The sequence below is a fragment of the Staurois parvus genome, unplaced genomic scaffold, assembly GCF_062004578.1.
Source record: "Staurois parvus isolate SC_StPar_1 unplaced genomic scaffold, SC_StPar_1.0 ptg000137l, whole genome shotgun sequence".
Taxonomy (NCBI): Eukaryota; Metazoa; Chordata; class Amphibia; order Anura; family Ranidae; genus Staurois; species Staurois parvus.
Genome location: NW_028317933.1, coordinates 8069617 through 8086080, shown reverse-complemented (window position 1 = coordinate 8086080; position 16464 = coordinate 8069617). Strand labels below are relative to the sequence as shown.

At 41.6% G+C, this 16464-nt stretch overlaps 1 long non-coding RNA gene across 2 annotated transcripts in view; it reads right to left on the bottom strand.

Moving 5' to 3' along the window:
- LOC149465790 (uncharacterized) overlaps positions 1-16266 on the bottom strand; it is a 98760-nt gene extending 82494 nt beyond the window's left edge. Inside the window, exon 1 of one of the 2 annotated variants that reach the window (XR_016312206.1) lies at positions 16111-16266. This is a non-coding gene — a long non-coding RNA (uncharacterized LOC149465790). The remainder of the gene's footprint in view (positions 1-16110) is intronic. The other variant, XR_016312207.1, reaches the window with a different exon arrangement.
- Between the last annotated feature and the right edge of the window lie 198 nt (positions 16267-16464).

Below are 16464 nucleotides of genomic sequence, written 5' to 3'. Positions count from 1 at the left end.
AATGGAGATTGAGGCAACAGCTCTTAAATTTCCCTCTCTGCATCCCTCAGATGCACAGAATGAATGAACCGGAATAGCTCTGTACAGTGCTTTCTGTCCATTGATAAACTGAAGCATAGTAAACACAGTTTACTATGTGTCCGTTATGAATGAATAGAGCCTTGATCGGTACTGATCCCTGACTGTCCATTCAGAAAAGGAATGGGCCGGTAAATTACACATTATTGGGCCCTTCTCCGCTCTCCAACACTACAGCATTCCCAGGAAAGGGGAGGGGGAACCCAGCAGAACAGGTGGCAGGAGAGGAGGGGCCTGAGAGCATGTGAGGCCGAGGAGACCGGGGGGGGCTATATGCAGCAGAAGGAAGCTGGATAGGAGGGGGCGGCTGTATATAGAGGAACCGATCTCTCCATTTTCCTCCTGCAGCCACTAAATGCCGGTGGAAGGGAGAGGAGGAGAAGCAGGTATTCATTGGCTGCAGGAGGAAAATGGAGAGATTGATTCTTCTAAATGCAGCCGCCCCCACCACTCCTTCTATTTAGGCATATAAAGGGGCCACATCATAAGACCCCTGCAGCATAGGGCTGGGTCACAATTGCGACCCCTGTAGGTAGGCCCCTGGTATGTTTTCTATTTTCTATTGTTTCAACTTACAAGCCGACCTCAATGCACTGTGTAATTGGGCAACTATGTGGCAAATGAGGTTAATGTTGATAAATGTAAGGTTCTGCACTTAGGGGCTAAAAATATGCATGCATCATACATACTAGGGGGGGTACAACTGGGGGAATCAATGGTGGAGAAGGATCTGGGAGTTCTGGTAGATCACAAGCTTAATAATGACATGCAATCTGGCATTCCAGGGGGGGCGGGGCCTGAACATGGCGGCAGGAGAGAGCTCAATGTAGGAGCTCGTGGACGGAGCTCCGCTGTCTGACCTCCCCAAGCCTCCAAGCCTAGCCCCTGAGACATGTTAGAGCCCAGCGGTGTGGGACTTACCCGGCCTGGCGCCTCCCGTTGGAGGAGAGTTTGACGCGGGCGAGGGGAGTGAGAGGAGCGTCTGGAGACTGACAGAGAGAGAGTCCCTGGACGCTGGGAGACGAAGGGGGCCGGTGCGATCACGTGACCGGCCGCAAAGCATTACTGGGAGATCGGGAAGCCGGCCGGCCGGCGTTTTGCAGTGAGAGAGCAACGCCGACCTCTTTGCCGCTGACAGATTCATTCTCCCCCTATCCCACTAGTACCCCTTGAGCCCAAAAGAAATTATAAGAAGATCTACAGAGAACTGGACAAGCAGGCCGAAGAGACCCTGGGGAGTCCCCCCCCCATGAATGGACCCTCAGAGGAACTGAGCGAGAAGGCACTCACTGGAAGAGGATACAGGAGGAGGGTGAGTGATTATGAATGAACTGTGATTTGCTTTGGAGGAACTAGTGTGTTGATCTCCAAGAAACAGAGTGTAAGTGAAAGGGGGGACCCCTGGAGAATGTTCAAAAGGTGGAAGACGCCCCCAGAGAGAAGAAGAGAGGCTTAAGGGGAAGGAGGGGGTGAGGGGAGAAGGAAGAAGAGGAAAAAAAAAGGAGAAAAAGGAAAACCAGCAAGGGGACAGGGCAGAAACTTGAAAAGTTTAAAGAACTATTTCCCCTCCTCACCCACGAATTTATACAGGACTATAAGAAGGAAAAGTGCCATAGAGAAAAATGAAAAATAAAAACGTAAAAGGAAGTGGGCTTAAAGGGTCCCAGGCTGCTACAATTAAAAAATATACATTCCAAGGAAACGTAACCCCAGAAAGACCCCAGAGCAGGACTGAAAGAGGAGAAGCAGACCTCAGTTCGGAAAGCAGTCCTAGAGTATCATTAGGCCTTGATACTAGTAATCAGCAAATACCAGGCAATACAGCGATGGAAAAAGATCTACAAATACCTAATAAAAAAGAAATGGCAGAAATGTTTAAAGAACTGGAGAAAACAATAAAACAAGAAATGGTAAATATTCGTAGTGATCTGGGACACCTGTTGGAGAGAGTTGAGGAAACGGAGGAGAAAGTTAAAGGTCAGGCCCAGGCTATCTCTGAACTGGAAAAAAAACTAACCAATATAGGGAGAGCCCAAGAGAAACTGCTGTATAAGGTTGAGTTACAAGAAAATAAAGATAGGAAGAGGAACATCTTGATACGTGGGGTCCCAGAAAACTCAAAGGGAGAAAATCTGCAAGAGGTGGTTTGTAAAATATTTAACACTATAACAGACAGCTCAGAAATGGAAGGGTCTAAAATAGAAGGAACCTTTAGAAAAGGAAAATCTCTGAGAAACCTGGGGGAAGAAAGGCCGAGAGATATAATAGCTAAATTCTATGAACTTCGGGATAAAGAAAAAATCTGGAAGAAGTCCAAGGGAAAATCAGTAATTAAGTATGAAGGAGGAGATATACAGATATATGCGGATCTGGCTCCAGAGACTCTGTGGAGAAGGAGAATTTTGAGACCCCTATTGGAAAGGTTGAAAGAACAAAATGTGCAATATAGATGGGGGACTCCCGAGTGCCTAATAGGATGGAAAAATGGGACTACAGCATACCTCAGGTTTCCAGAAGATTTGAAAAATTTCTGTGATAGTTTAAAAATCCAAAGAATGGAAATCCCTGGTTGGGAAGAAGAACAATGGGAAAATAGAATGAAGAGAAAAGAGGACTGGCAATATGTGGGTGGGAGGAGATGGAGGGCAGGGGATAGGGGGAGAGGGATGGAGGAAGAGAAATAGGTTTCCATTATCTTTTTCTGTTCCCCCCCTATCACCCTCGTTATTCTTTTCGGTGCCTATGATAAATATGGGAGGGGCTTGGGGGGTAATGGGGAGGTTAGATAAGGGGAAAGTCGTCCATGGACGGAGTCTTAGCCCAAGGAATAAATCAAAAGTGGACTTTGTAATCCATAAATGATTAGTAGGCAAATGTTAGGCCTAAAAAGAGGGGGGGGGGAGGGGGTTGGAGGGGGGGAGGGAGGGGGGTGGGTTGGGAGAAAAGGAGGGTGGGAGGAGGGGAGGGGAGTTGGCTGGGGGAGGGAGGGGAGGAGGTATTGGGTTAACACTCTGCATGACAGATGGGATAAAGAGGAAGAGGCAATCTGGAAGAGAGATGGCGTTAATTGGGAAAGATGGAAGATATACAGTTTATAACCTATAATGTGAATGGGCTGAGTTGTCCAGGGAAGAGATTTAGGTTGTTTAATGAGTTACATCATAGGGCTGCGTCAGTGGTGTTTTTGCAGGAGACGCATTTTGAGATAGAGGCAAATGTGAAATTGAAATCCAAATATTTTCCAACATGGTATTATGCAGATTCTCCAATTAAAAGAGCAAAAGGGGTTGCAATAGGCTTAGCAAAGAATATGAGATTTGAGCTGGAGGATAGAAGAACCGACCCGGAGGGGAGGTTTTTATTCTTAAAAGGTAGACTTCAGGGGATTGAGTGTACTTTAGCCAATATATACTGCCCTAATAAAAACCCGGAGACGTATATGAAGGGTCTGTTGAGAAAATTAATGGAGTTTAAAAAGGGGCGCTTGATAGTAGCAGGAGATCTAAATTTCTGTATGGACCCACAAAAGGATAATACCTCTTCCGTGCAAAGAGAGGGGAGTAGGTCTCTGAGAGCCTTGAAAAAAGTGATGCATGAATATCAACTGGTGGACATCTGGAGAATAATGCATATGAAAGACAGAGACTATACCTTCTTCTCTAATGCACATGAGATATACTCGAGATTGGATTACATCTTAATAGACCATCAACTTATAGACCACCTGGTTAAAATTGACATAGAGACGAGGACGTTCTCGGATCATGCCCCGGTTGTAATGAAAATGGGATGGGGAAGCAGGTGGACTGGAGGATTGGGATGGAGGTTGAATGAGGCTCTTCTTCTGGATGAGGATTTAGCTCAGAAAATCGAGAAAGAGATTAAGGTATACTTTAGGGAGAACGAGACAGAGGAAGTGTCGATCGCTACAATCTGGGAAAGCCACAAGGTATTTATAAGAGGAATCTTGATTGCGGCAGGAGCAAGGAAAAAAAAGGAAAGAAGAGAGAGGGTCAGTGGGCTTTTAAAAGAAATATTGGACTTGGAGCAGGTCCATAAGAAGAAAATAACAAAAGATACGAGACAGAAGTTATTGGACAAGAAAGATGAGCTTGAGAGGTTGATGGATGAGGAGAAGAGAAGAGTATACAACAGGGTTTTGAACGAGAGATATAGATGGGGAGACAGGCCAGGAAGATATCTAATGAGAGCTTTGAATAAAAAGAAAAATAGGAACTATATAGAAAAGATAAAAAGTTCAAAGGGGGAGTTGGTCCACTCAACTAAAGAGATTATTAAAGTGTTTACGGAGTATTACAAAAAGTTATATAATATTAGTCCCCATGCTCCGATAAAAGAAGCTCAAGAGGGAAGTAATGAAAAAAAGATGATATACTTAAAAAATGCGGGATTACCAAAACTAAGTGAAGTACAGTTGAACTCCTTAGACGCAGAAATTTCCCAGGAAGAAATTAAAACAGCGTTAAGAAGCACAGGGGGGGGAAAAAGCCCAGGCCCGGATGGCTATACAGTTAGGTACTATAAGAAATTTAGTGAAGTACTGCTACCCAAGTTGGAGAAATATATGAATGCTCTGGGAGGTGGGATGGAGGTGAGGAGAGAATCCCTACAGGCCCATGTGGTACTTATTCACAAGGAGGGAAAAGATCCATCTCAGTGCTCCAGCTATAGACCTATCTCATTATTGAACACAGATACTAAACTGTATGCAAAGGTGTTAGCAAACAGGTTGAAAGATCTAATGCCTGAATGGATCCATGGAGACCAGGTGGGCTTTGTTCCAGGGAGAGAAGGTAGAGATAACGGCTTGAGAACCCTGATGCTTATTCAGAAAAGTAGAAAAGGGAAAGCCCCGGTGGTGCTCTTGTCAATTGATGCAGAGAAGGCATTTGATAGAGTGGACTGGGGCTTTATGATGGACAACTTAAAAGTGCTGGGGATAGGTGATAGAATGCGTGAATGGATAAGTAAACTTTATAGAGAGCCCACTGCAATTATCACGGTAAATGGGGAGAGATCAGAACCCATTGGAATGACTAATGGTACAAGACAGGGCTGCCCACTGTCCCCTTTACTATATGTGTTGTCACTCGAACCTCTGTTGTCAACAATAAGGAACAGTGGATCAGTGAAGGGAATTCAGATAGAAACCATAGAACATAGAGTAGCGGCCTTTGCGGACGACTTATTGTTCTATGTGGGGAATCCCCGAATAACTCTCCCAAATATAATGAAGATCCTGAAGGAGTACGGTGAACTATCAAATCTAAAAATTAATCCAACGAAAACAGAGATCCTGAATATTAATATATCAAAGAATGAAAAAGAAAAATTACAAAAAGAATTCCCCTTTATATGGAGAGAAAAGGAGATAAAATACCTAGGAATAAAACTCACTGCCTCATATAAGCATCTGTATAGATTAAACTATATCTCTTTGATAAACGAGATCAGGGAAGATTTAAAAAGACTAGAAGGAGGAAACCCATCCTGGATAGGACGTATAAACCTAGTTAAAATGGTAATTATGCCTAAAATACTGTATAGATTTCAAATGGTACCAATTAAAATTCCAGAGGCCTTCTTTAAGATAATGAAAAAAATGTTAACAAGATACATATGGAAGAATAAAAAACCTAGAATTGCATATGAAACATTGAGCAGGACTAAAGAGAAAGGGGGATTGGCTCTACCAGATGTCAAGAGATACTACAAGGCAGTGGTTTTAGCAAGAATATATGACTGGACATTTAACCATAAGGGGAAAAGTTGGGCAACAATAGAAAATGATCTTAGTGGCATCAGATTGAGTCAGGTGATATGGGTTCCACCACAGTTTAGAGGAATTAAAGAAAGCACAAGTATCTACACTTTAAATGTTTTAAGGATATGGGACAATTTACACAAAAATATGAAATGGGAATTTAACTCTATATTAATGCCTCTCTAATGCCCCGGGAAAGAATAAGATATCAGGGAGATGGTTTAGAAAGGAGGATACCCAACTGAGAGACGTTTTGGTGGAGGGGGAATTGAGATCACTTAAAGATTTAATAGAGAAGAAGGGAGACATTTTTATTAGAATAGATGAGTGGAAATATCATCAATTGAAATGTTTTATTGGAAATCTACCGAAACCCCTGAGATTAAAACAGGAGTGGAACATGTTTGAAAGGTTGTTGGAGACACGAAGGGATGGGAAGCACGGTATATCAAAAGTGTACAGAATACTCACAGAATTAGACACAAACACAAAGTTAATTTTTATAACTAAATGGGAAAGGGATATGGGAGTTGGGTTTGATGAGGATAAACAGAGAAAAATGTTTAGATTGATACACGATAATGTTAGTATGAGAGAGGTTGAGATTAATTATAAGTGTGTGACACGATGGCACATTACTCCGAGTGTAGAGCACAAGATGAATGGGGAAAACTCAAATATGTGTTGGAGAGGATGTGGAGAGATAGGCACGGTGTTTCACATATGGTGGGAATGTCCAAGAATTCAGATTTTTTGGAAGAGAATAGTCAAATTGATTGAAGAAATAACTGAAATCGACATAGGGCTAGACCCAACGACGTGCCTCCTACACAATGTGGAGACATCGGTAAATAAATATAAAGACTCAGGTATATGGTATTTCTTGAATGCGGCGAAAGGGCTGATACCCAAGTTTTGGCGGAAATCTGAGGTTCCGAGGGAGGAGGACTGGATAAAAAGAGTGAACCAGATAGGTAGAATGGAAAGATCATACCATATGCAGGAAGATAGGATGAGAGTCTATTACAGGAGATGGGAAAAGTGGGAAAGAGCAGGATTGAAAGAGAAATATAGGGAAATATAAACTAGGATGTTAGCAAAAAATCATTAAGCCTCGAGAGACTAGAATGGGCCAGAGTCTGCAGAGGGGGGGGAGGGGGACGGGGGGTGGGATGGGGGGGTGGTGGGATGGGAAAGAAAAGAGTTTTTAGCGGGGGAAAGGGAGAAATGTTATAAATGTTTATCTGTATGAGAAGTATTTCCCCTTTTTGGGTATTTGTATTGCTATGAAAAATTTAATAAATATTTAAATTAAAAAAAAAAAAAAAAATAATGACATGCAATGCCAAGCTGCAGTTACTAAAGCAAGCAAAATCCTCTCTTGTATTAAAAGAGGTATAGACTCCAGAGAGAGAGAGATATCATTTCCCCCGGTACAAATCATTAGTAACACTTCATCTGGAATATGCAGCTACATTTTGGGCACCAATTCACAAAAAGAACATTGGGGAACTGGAGAAAGTACAGAGAAGGGCAACCAAACTGATAAGAGGCATGGAGGAGATCAGCTATGAGGAAAGATTAGAGGGACTGAATTTATTCTCTCTTGAGAAGAGGAGATTAAGGGGGGATATGATCACCATGTATAATACATAAGGGGGATATGATCACCATGTATAATACATAAGGGGGGATATGATCACCATGTATAATACATAAGGGGGGATATGATCTCCATGTATAATACATAAGGGGGATATGATCTCCATGTATAATACATAAGGGGGGATATGATCACCATGTATAATACATAAGGGGGGATATGATCTCCATGTATAACACATAAGGGGGGATATGATCTCCATGTATAATACATAAGGGGGGATATGATCAACATGTATAATACATAAGGGGGGATATGATCTCCATGTATAATACATAAGGGGGGATATGATCTCCATGTATAATACATAAGGGGGGATATGATCTCCATGTATAATACATAAGGGGGGATATGATCTCCATGTATAATACATAAGGGGGGATATGATCTCCATGTATAATACATAAGGGGGATATGATCTCCATGTATAATACATAAGGGGGGATATGATCTCCATGTATAATACATAAGGGGGGATATGATCTCCATGTATAATACATAAGGGGGATATGATCTCCATGTATAATACATAAGGGGGGATATGATCTCCATGTATAATACATAAGGGGGGTATGATCTCCATGTATAATACATAAGGGGGGATATGATCTCCATGTATAATACATAAGGGGGGATATGATCACCATGTATAATACATAAGGGGGGATATGATCTCCATGTATAATACATAAGGGGGGTATGATCTCCATGTATAATACATAAGGGGGGATATGATCTCCATGTATAATACATAAGGGGGGTATGATCTCCATGTATAATACATAAGGGGGGATATGATCTCCATGTATAATACATAAGGGGGGATATGATCAACATGTATAAATACATCAGTGGTTCATATAGTGAACTCGGTGTAGAGCTATTCACTCTGAGGTCATCACAGAGGACAAGGGGGCACTCTTTACATCTGGAGGAAAAGAAATTTAATCGTCAAAGGTTTCTTCACAGTGAGAGCTGTGCGAATGTGGAATAAACTCCCTCAAGAGTTGGTTCTGGCCAGCTCAGTGGATTGCTTTAAAAAAAAAGTCCTGGATTCTTTCTTAGATACACAGAATATAACTGGATACTAACATTTATAGGTAAAGTCGATCCAGGGAATATCCGATTGCCTCTCGGGGGATCAGGAAGGAACTGTTTCCCCTGCAGGAGGAAATTGGATCATGCTTTGCTGGATTTTTTGCTTTTCTCTGGTCAACTGTGGGTATAGGATTATAACTTTTTTTTTTTTTTTTTAAAGGTTGAACTGGATGGACTTTTGTCTTTTTTCAGCCAGACTAATTATGTAACTATGTGAATAAAATATGGCTTTGTAAAATCTGCAAATCATTGCATTTTTGTAGATTTACACATTGTCCCAGCTGTTTTGGAATTGGGGTTGTCTTTTTTTTCCCCTGAATTCCCCACGTTTCTTTATACTTGGTCACATCCAAATAGCCTCGAACACAAATCTCTCTAGACTCATCCACATTTGATTTGACACCAGATAAAACTGTGACTAGCTAAAAAATGCAAACTTTATGCAACAAGTCATGAAAAAGGTATGCGTCCAGTAGAACGCTAAAAAATAACCTGCAAAGATGAAGAGTCTACATGGTAAGACTTGTACCATAGAGTCCGGAGGGCTGATATCAGCATGTGTCACAAAATATATCAGGCAGAATCAGTTAAGAGTCACAAAAGCTTTTTGGAATTTCCCTGAAGGATTGTTTGATTAACTGCTTCACCTACATGAATTGTGAAACAAAAAATATTGAAGAATGTTATAGGTGCAACTGAAAGAAAATGAACAAAGAAGAAAGGTATTAAACAGGTGTTTCTAAAGCAGAGCGCTAGACAGATATGAAAGGTACAAATAAATACAGCTGGATATTTATTTACTGTATACATCATTAGCTCAATTTGTCCCAATCAGCCTCTTGCACAGCAGGGCTCACAGTGCGAAAGAAAGAAGCAGCACAAGGAGCCAATCAGTTAATGTGCTGACAAGGGGCATTCTGATAGGGAGAGAAAGAAGAATGACAAAGGGATGAGCTCATCACTGTGTTACTTCTTCTCCATCCAATCACTGGCTGGCGGTGTCACAATGGCCGCTAACTTCCAATCAGTACTAAAGAACAGGAACTGTCTTTGACAGCTTGGTCATTGTGCTGGGAGTGTGCCATAGGCTTCCACTGCTGTCAATCACAGCCAGTGAGCCAATGAGGAGAGATCTGGGGGTGAGGCTGAGCCACAGCTCTATGTGTCTTAAAGCGGAGCTCCAGTCCCCCTAAAACTTTTTTATTAAAAGCAGATCCACGTTGACATTACAAATAGCATTAACAATTGGAATAATTCAATATTAAAAGCATTGTAATTACTTAGAAAATCATAAACATTTACCAGCATCCTGGAAGCAGGCAGGTGCCATGCTGGCTGTGGGCATCTGAAGCCCGCAGGTATTTATTTGCTGGAATCGTGCTGCTGGCTATCCCAGCATGCAGCACACGTTCTCACACATGCGCAGTACAGACACTGCTCGGCGCGACGTGTGCAGTACAGGTTGCCATAACAATGGTGGGGATGGATCAGGGGCGGACTGACAACTCATGGGGCAATAGGGGATCATGGGGCCCCTGTGTCCTTGCCCAAACTCAAAAAAGCCTATGAAAAAGGTACCAGGGGCATCTCATGGGGCCCCCTACTGACCCCGGGCCCTCGGGCAGTGCCCGAGTTTCCAAATGGTCAGTCTGCCCCTGGGACGGATGAATTTCCCACCCCCATCAGGCAACCTGTACATCACTGTACTGCAAGGAAGGGAATATATCATGGACTCCGGTAAAATGGTGCGAAATACCTCCCATTCGCGTCATTTCTGGTTTCCAAGTCCCGTGATTACAGGAAACCAAAGGACTCCTGGGATACAGGAAACAACATCCCAGGAGACCTTGCAAATCGCCTTATGACGTCATCTCCTAGGTGGTCGGGACCAGGGGCGGACTGACAACTCATGGGGCCCCCGGGCAATAGGGGATCATGGGGCCCCTGTGTCCTTGCCCAAACTCAAAAAAGCTTATTAAAAAGATACCAGGGGCATCTCATGGGGCCCCCTACTGACCCCAGGCCCTCAGGCAGTGCCCGAGTTTCCAAATGGTCAGTCCGCCCCTGGGACGGATGAATTTCCCACCCCCATCAGGCAACCTGTACAGCACTGTACTGCAAGGAAGCAAATATATCATGGACTCCGGTAAAATGGCGCAAAACACCTCCCATTCGCGTCATTTCTGGTTTCCAAGTCCCGCGATTACAGGAAACCAAAGGACTCCTGGGATACAGGAAACAACATCCCAGGAGACCTTGCAAATTGCCTTATGACATCATCGCCTAGGTGGTCGGGACCAGGACTGCAGGCTTGCAGTGGATTAAAAGGTATGTATAATAAAAAAAAATATCCAACTTGTGCTTTATTTCACAGGGACTACATATTAACATAAAGTATTAAAAATGGGTGGAACTCCGCTTTAAGGACACATAGAGCAGTGGCTTGGGAGCGAGCACGTAGCGGTGCTCCCAAGGCAAGCAGCTTTCTCTGGGAGCACTGCTTGAGGGGGAGGAGCCAGAGTGCCATGATGGGCCCGAAAAGAAGAGGACCGGTCAGCTGTGTGCAAAACTACTACACAGAGCAGGCAAGTATGACATGTTTGTTATTTTATTTTATTCTCTTAAATGAAGCTTTAGTATCACTTTAATCATTTGCCGCCCGCCCTTTGGCCGAATGGCGGCTGGAAAATGTCATCAACGTTCTGGCTGGACGCCATATGGCATCCTCCCGCACATGCACAGATCGCGCTCCTGCAGAGCCACGCAGCAGTGCGATCTGTCACCGCCCGTGTACCTCGGACACAGCTGATGACAGATCTGAGTATCGGCCCCCGTTGCCGGTACCATGTGACCTGCTGTGACCAATCTCAGCAGGTCACATGACAGTTGTATACAACGGATGGCTTCATTCATGCCATCCATTGTATACTAGTGTCTAGCTGTGAATGGTCACAGCTAATCACATGCACATGTCATGTGATTAGCTGTGACCAAATCACAGCTAAGCACAAAAAAAAAAAACCCTGAATGAATCGATGTCATTCAGGTAAATGCTTGCTTATAGCAAAGTAATTCTTTGCTATAAGCAAATTGTGTAAAAAAAAAAAATACTGATCACTTCCCCAAAGTAGTACAATGTTACTATGGTAACATTATACTACTTTGGTCATAGTGAAATATGAAAACAAAATCTTAAAAAAAAGAAAAAAAAATTAATAAAAAAATAAAAAATAATAAAAATAATAAAAAAAAATATATATATATTTTTTCATACTGTCACCAGTCAGTGTCCCTGATCACCGCCATGCCAGTTATAGGATGACGCTGTACTGCACTGGTGACAATATGTAAAAAAAAAATAGTGAAAATAATTTTTTTAATTTTTTCATTTTCCGAAAAATTATGACAAAAAAAATACAACTTCAAAAAACTCGCCATTCCTTTTATGAAGTACGTCGGACTGTCTACTCTGCAAAAAGGGGTCATTTGGGGATATCTGTACTGTTCTGACATTCTTGGACCTCGAGAAATTAGATTGGCCGTCAGTACTTCAGGATTGATCAATATTCAGATCTATACCATAGTTTGTGAACTCTATAAGTTTCCTACAAACTAAATAATACATCCTAATTTGGGTTATTTTCACCAAAGACATGTAGCAGAATACATCTCGGCCTAAATTTATGAAGAACAATTATTTATTTGCAAACTTTTATAACAGAAACAAAGAAAAACGTGTGTTTCTTTCAAAATTTTTGGTCTTTTTTTGTTAATTTAGCAAAAAATAAAAACCCCAGCGGCAATTAAATACCAAAAAAGAAAGCTCTAGTTGTGTGAAGAAAATGATAAAATTTTAGTTTGGGTACAATGTTGTATGACCGCGCAATTGTCATTCAAAGTGTGAGAGCTCTGAAACCTGAAAACTGGCCTGGGCAGGAAGGTGTAAAATTGCCCGGTATTGAATTGGTTAATACTGAGTGGATCAATAAACCAATAACTGGCTGACCCTCTAACACATAATTAAAGAGACTTAGCTATAAATAGTGCCAACATATAAATGACAAAACTCCTGCATGAATGAAGTGAAAACCAAATATGATAAACAATAAAAAATGAATGATAAATCAGAAAACACCCAGCCGTTATTGTACACTGAAATAAAGCAAAAAGGCTCCTCATAGTATAATAAGTTATTTAAAGGTGATTAAACAACCAAAGAATCACACTCACATAAGGTTAGGGGCTCACAGAACCCTCATAAGGCATGACACAAGACATCACACGATCACAATATCAACAACGCTGTTATGAATGAATTTAATATTTTAAACATAAATGAATTTCATTCATAACAGCTGTTTCCTATAGTGAGCTGTGATTGGTCCATAGCTATTATATGGTACCTGGGCCAATCACAGCACCCTGTACCAAGTGATAGCTGGTGACCAATCAATGATCACAATAGTATAATCCCAGCTGGTATAAACGTAACCCATTCATGACAGTTCAAAACATTGCTGTTACAGTGAACTTTGCTGTAAAAGCAATCAAAGTGTAAAAAATAAAATACCCCCAGAGTAGTACAATATTACTATGATGACACTGAACTACTAAAAAAAAGTTAAAAAGAAAATGTTTTAAAAATATTTAATTAAAAAATTATTCACAGTTTCTTTTTTTTTTTTTTTTACATATCGTCACCAGTTAGTGCTCCTGATCATCGCCACATCAGTCATATGATGCTGCACTGGTCACAGTATGTAATTAACATCACTCTGTATAGATGAAAAAAAGGGGACTGGAAAGCAGCAGCTGGAGGCAGAACAGAAATGGTGCAGTCGCCTGGATGCCGGCTGGTGTTCTGGGTGGCTGTTGTGGCATTGTGGTCACTTGCGTTTTTTTATTTTAACCATCTCTACAGCGGGATGTTGATTACTATTATGTTATGTTGTAATAATTATCAATATTATTATTTTAGACTTTTAGACATATTTTAGACTATTTTAGACATATATCGGCTCCTGAAGAAGTGGACTTTGTTCAGGAAACACATCAAGTCGTTATGTTATATATTTTCTTGAATTTGATGTACTATATTGATAAGATTGTTTTACTGTAATGAGATGTTACAACATTTTACAGTGGGGATCGAAAGTTTGGGCACCCCAGCTAAAAATTTGTATTAATGTGCATAAAGAAGCCAAGGAAAGATGGAAAAATCTCCAAAAGGCATCAAATTGCAGATTAGACATTCTTATAATATGTCAACAAAAGTTAGATTTTATTTCCATCATTTACACTTTCAAAATAACAGAAAACAAAAAAATGGCGTCTGCAAAAGTTTGGGCACCCTGAAGAATTTATAGCATGCACTGTCCCCTTTGCCAAGCTGAGACCTGCCAGTGTCATGGATTGTTCTCAATCATCGTCTGGGAAGACCAGGTGATGTCAATCTCAAAGGTTTTAAATGCCCAGACTCATCTGACCTTGCCCCAACAATCAGCACCATGGGTTCTTCTAAGCAGTTGTCTAGAAAACTGAAACTGAAAATAGTTGACGCTCACAAAGCTGGAGAAGGCTATAAGAAGATAGCAAAGCGTTTCCAGATGTCAATATCCTCTGTTCGGAATGTAATTAAGAAATGGCAGTCATCAGGAACAGTGGAAGTTAAAGCAAGATCTGGAAGACCAAGAAAAATATCAGACAGAACAGCTCACAGGATTGTGAGAAAAACAATTCAAAACCCACGTTTGACTGCACGATCCCTCCAGAAAGATCTGGCAGACACTGGAGTTGTGGTACACTATTCCACTATAAAGAGATACTTGTACAAATATGGTCTTCATGGAAGAGTCATCAGAAGAAAACCTCTTCTACGTCCTCACCACAAAAATCATCGTTTGAACTTTGCAAATGAACATATAGACAAGCCTGATGCATTTTGGAAACAAGTTCCGTGGACCGATGAGGTTAAAATTGAACTTTTTGGCCGGAATGAGCAAAGGTACGTTTGGAGAAGAAGGGGCACAGAATTGAATGAAAAGAACCTCTGTCCAACTGTGAAGCATGGGGTTGGATCAATCATGCTTTGGGGTTGTGTTGCAGCCAGTGGCACAGGGAACATCTCACGAGTAGAAGGAAAAATGGATTCAATAAAATTTCATCAAATTTTGGATGGTAACTTGATGCCATCTGTGAAAAAGCTGAAGTTAAAGAGAGGATGGCTTCTACAAATGGATAATGATCCTAAACACACCTCGAAATCCACGGGGGATTACATCAAGAGGCGTAAACTGAAGGTTTTGCCATGGCCTTCACAATCTCCTGACCTCAACATAATTGAAAATCTATGGATAGACCTTAAAAGAGCAATGCGTGACAGACAGCCCAGAAATCTCAAAGAACTGGAAGACTTTTGTAACGAAGAATGGGCAAAGATACCTCAAACAAGAATTGAAAGACTCTTGGCTGGCTACAAAAAGAGTTTACAAACTGTGATACTTGCCAAAGGGGGCAGTACAAGATATTAACTCTGCAGGGTGCCCAAACTTTTGCAGACGCCTTTTTTTTGTTTTCTGTTATTTTGAAAGTGTAAATGATGGAAATAAAATCTAACTTTTGTTGACATATTATAAGAATGTCTAATCTGTAATTTGATGACTTTTGGAGATTTTTCCATCTTTCCTTGGCTTCTTTATGCACATTAATACAAGATTTTAGCTGGGGTGCCCAAACTTTCGATCCCCACTGTATATACAATGGTGATGTATTTTTGTAAAAAAAAAATATTCTATCAACATGGATTAAATGATAAAAAAATAAAATGTTATGAATAATGGTGTGCCTCATAATAACCCCCAACATTTGTGTCAGTGGACGCAATAATAACTCCCAGCATGGATGTCAATGAACGGATTAATAATGCCCATCACTGGTGTCAGTGGACGCAGAAATAACCCCCAATATTGGTGTCAGTGGATGCAATAAAAACCCCTCATCATTGGGGTAAGTGGATGCCAAAATAACCCCCATCACTGATGTCAGTGAATGCAATAAAACCCTTATCATTGGTGTCAGTGGACGCAATAATAACCCCCAACGTTGGTGTCAGTGGACGTAATAAAAAAAACCATCATTGGTGTCAGTGGACACAAATCCCTCATCATTGGTGTCAGTGGACACAAAATCCCTCATCATTGGTGTCAGTGGACACAAAATCCCTCATCATTGGTGTCAGTGGACACAAAATCCCTCATCATTGGTGACAGTGGACACAAAATCTCTCATCATTGGTGTCAGTGGACACAAAATCCCTCATCATTGGTGTCAGTGGACACAAAATCCCTCATCATTGGTGACAGTGGACACAAAATCCCTCATCATTGGTGACAGTGGACACAAAATCCCTCATCATTGGTGTCAGTGGATGTAATAAATAACCCTCATTGGTGTCAAAACTAATCATTAGCGGCTACTTCACACCCACCTTGCGCCCAGTGCTGACATTACGCCGGGATTCTGCCAATACACATCCATATGGATAGTGTACACTGACTGACTGACATACACAGAGAGGATATTGCTTGCGAGCTGTGATTGGTTAGCAGGCACGAGAGGCGGAACCTTGCTGTGGACGCGGGCTCTGATTGGACATCCATCAGAGGACTGGACACCCACTGGCGGTCTGGCAGCCAATGGCGGGGATATTCCTCTGCATACACTCACATACACATTAGGAGAATCCCCGCCCACAAGTCAGTTCTCAGCCATACAGAAGTGTGTTCCTCTGTGACAATCCTAAACTTAAAGGGTGTGGTTTTAACTTCGTGGCTGTGACTTC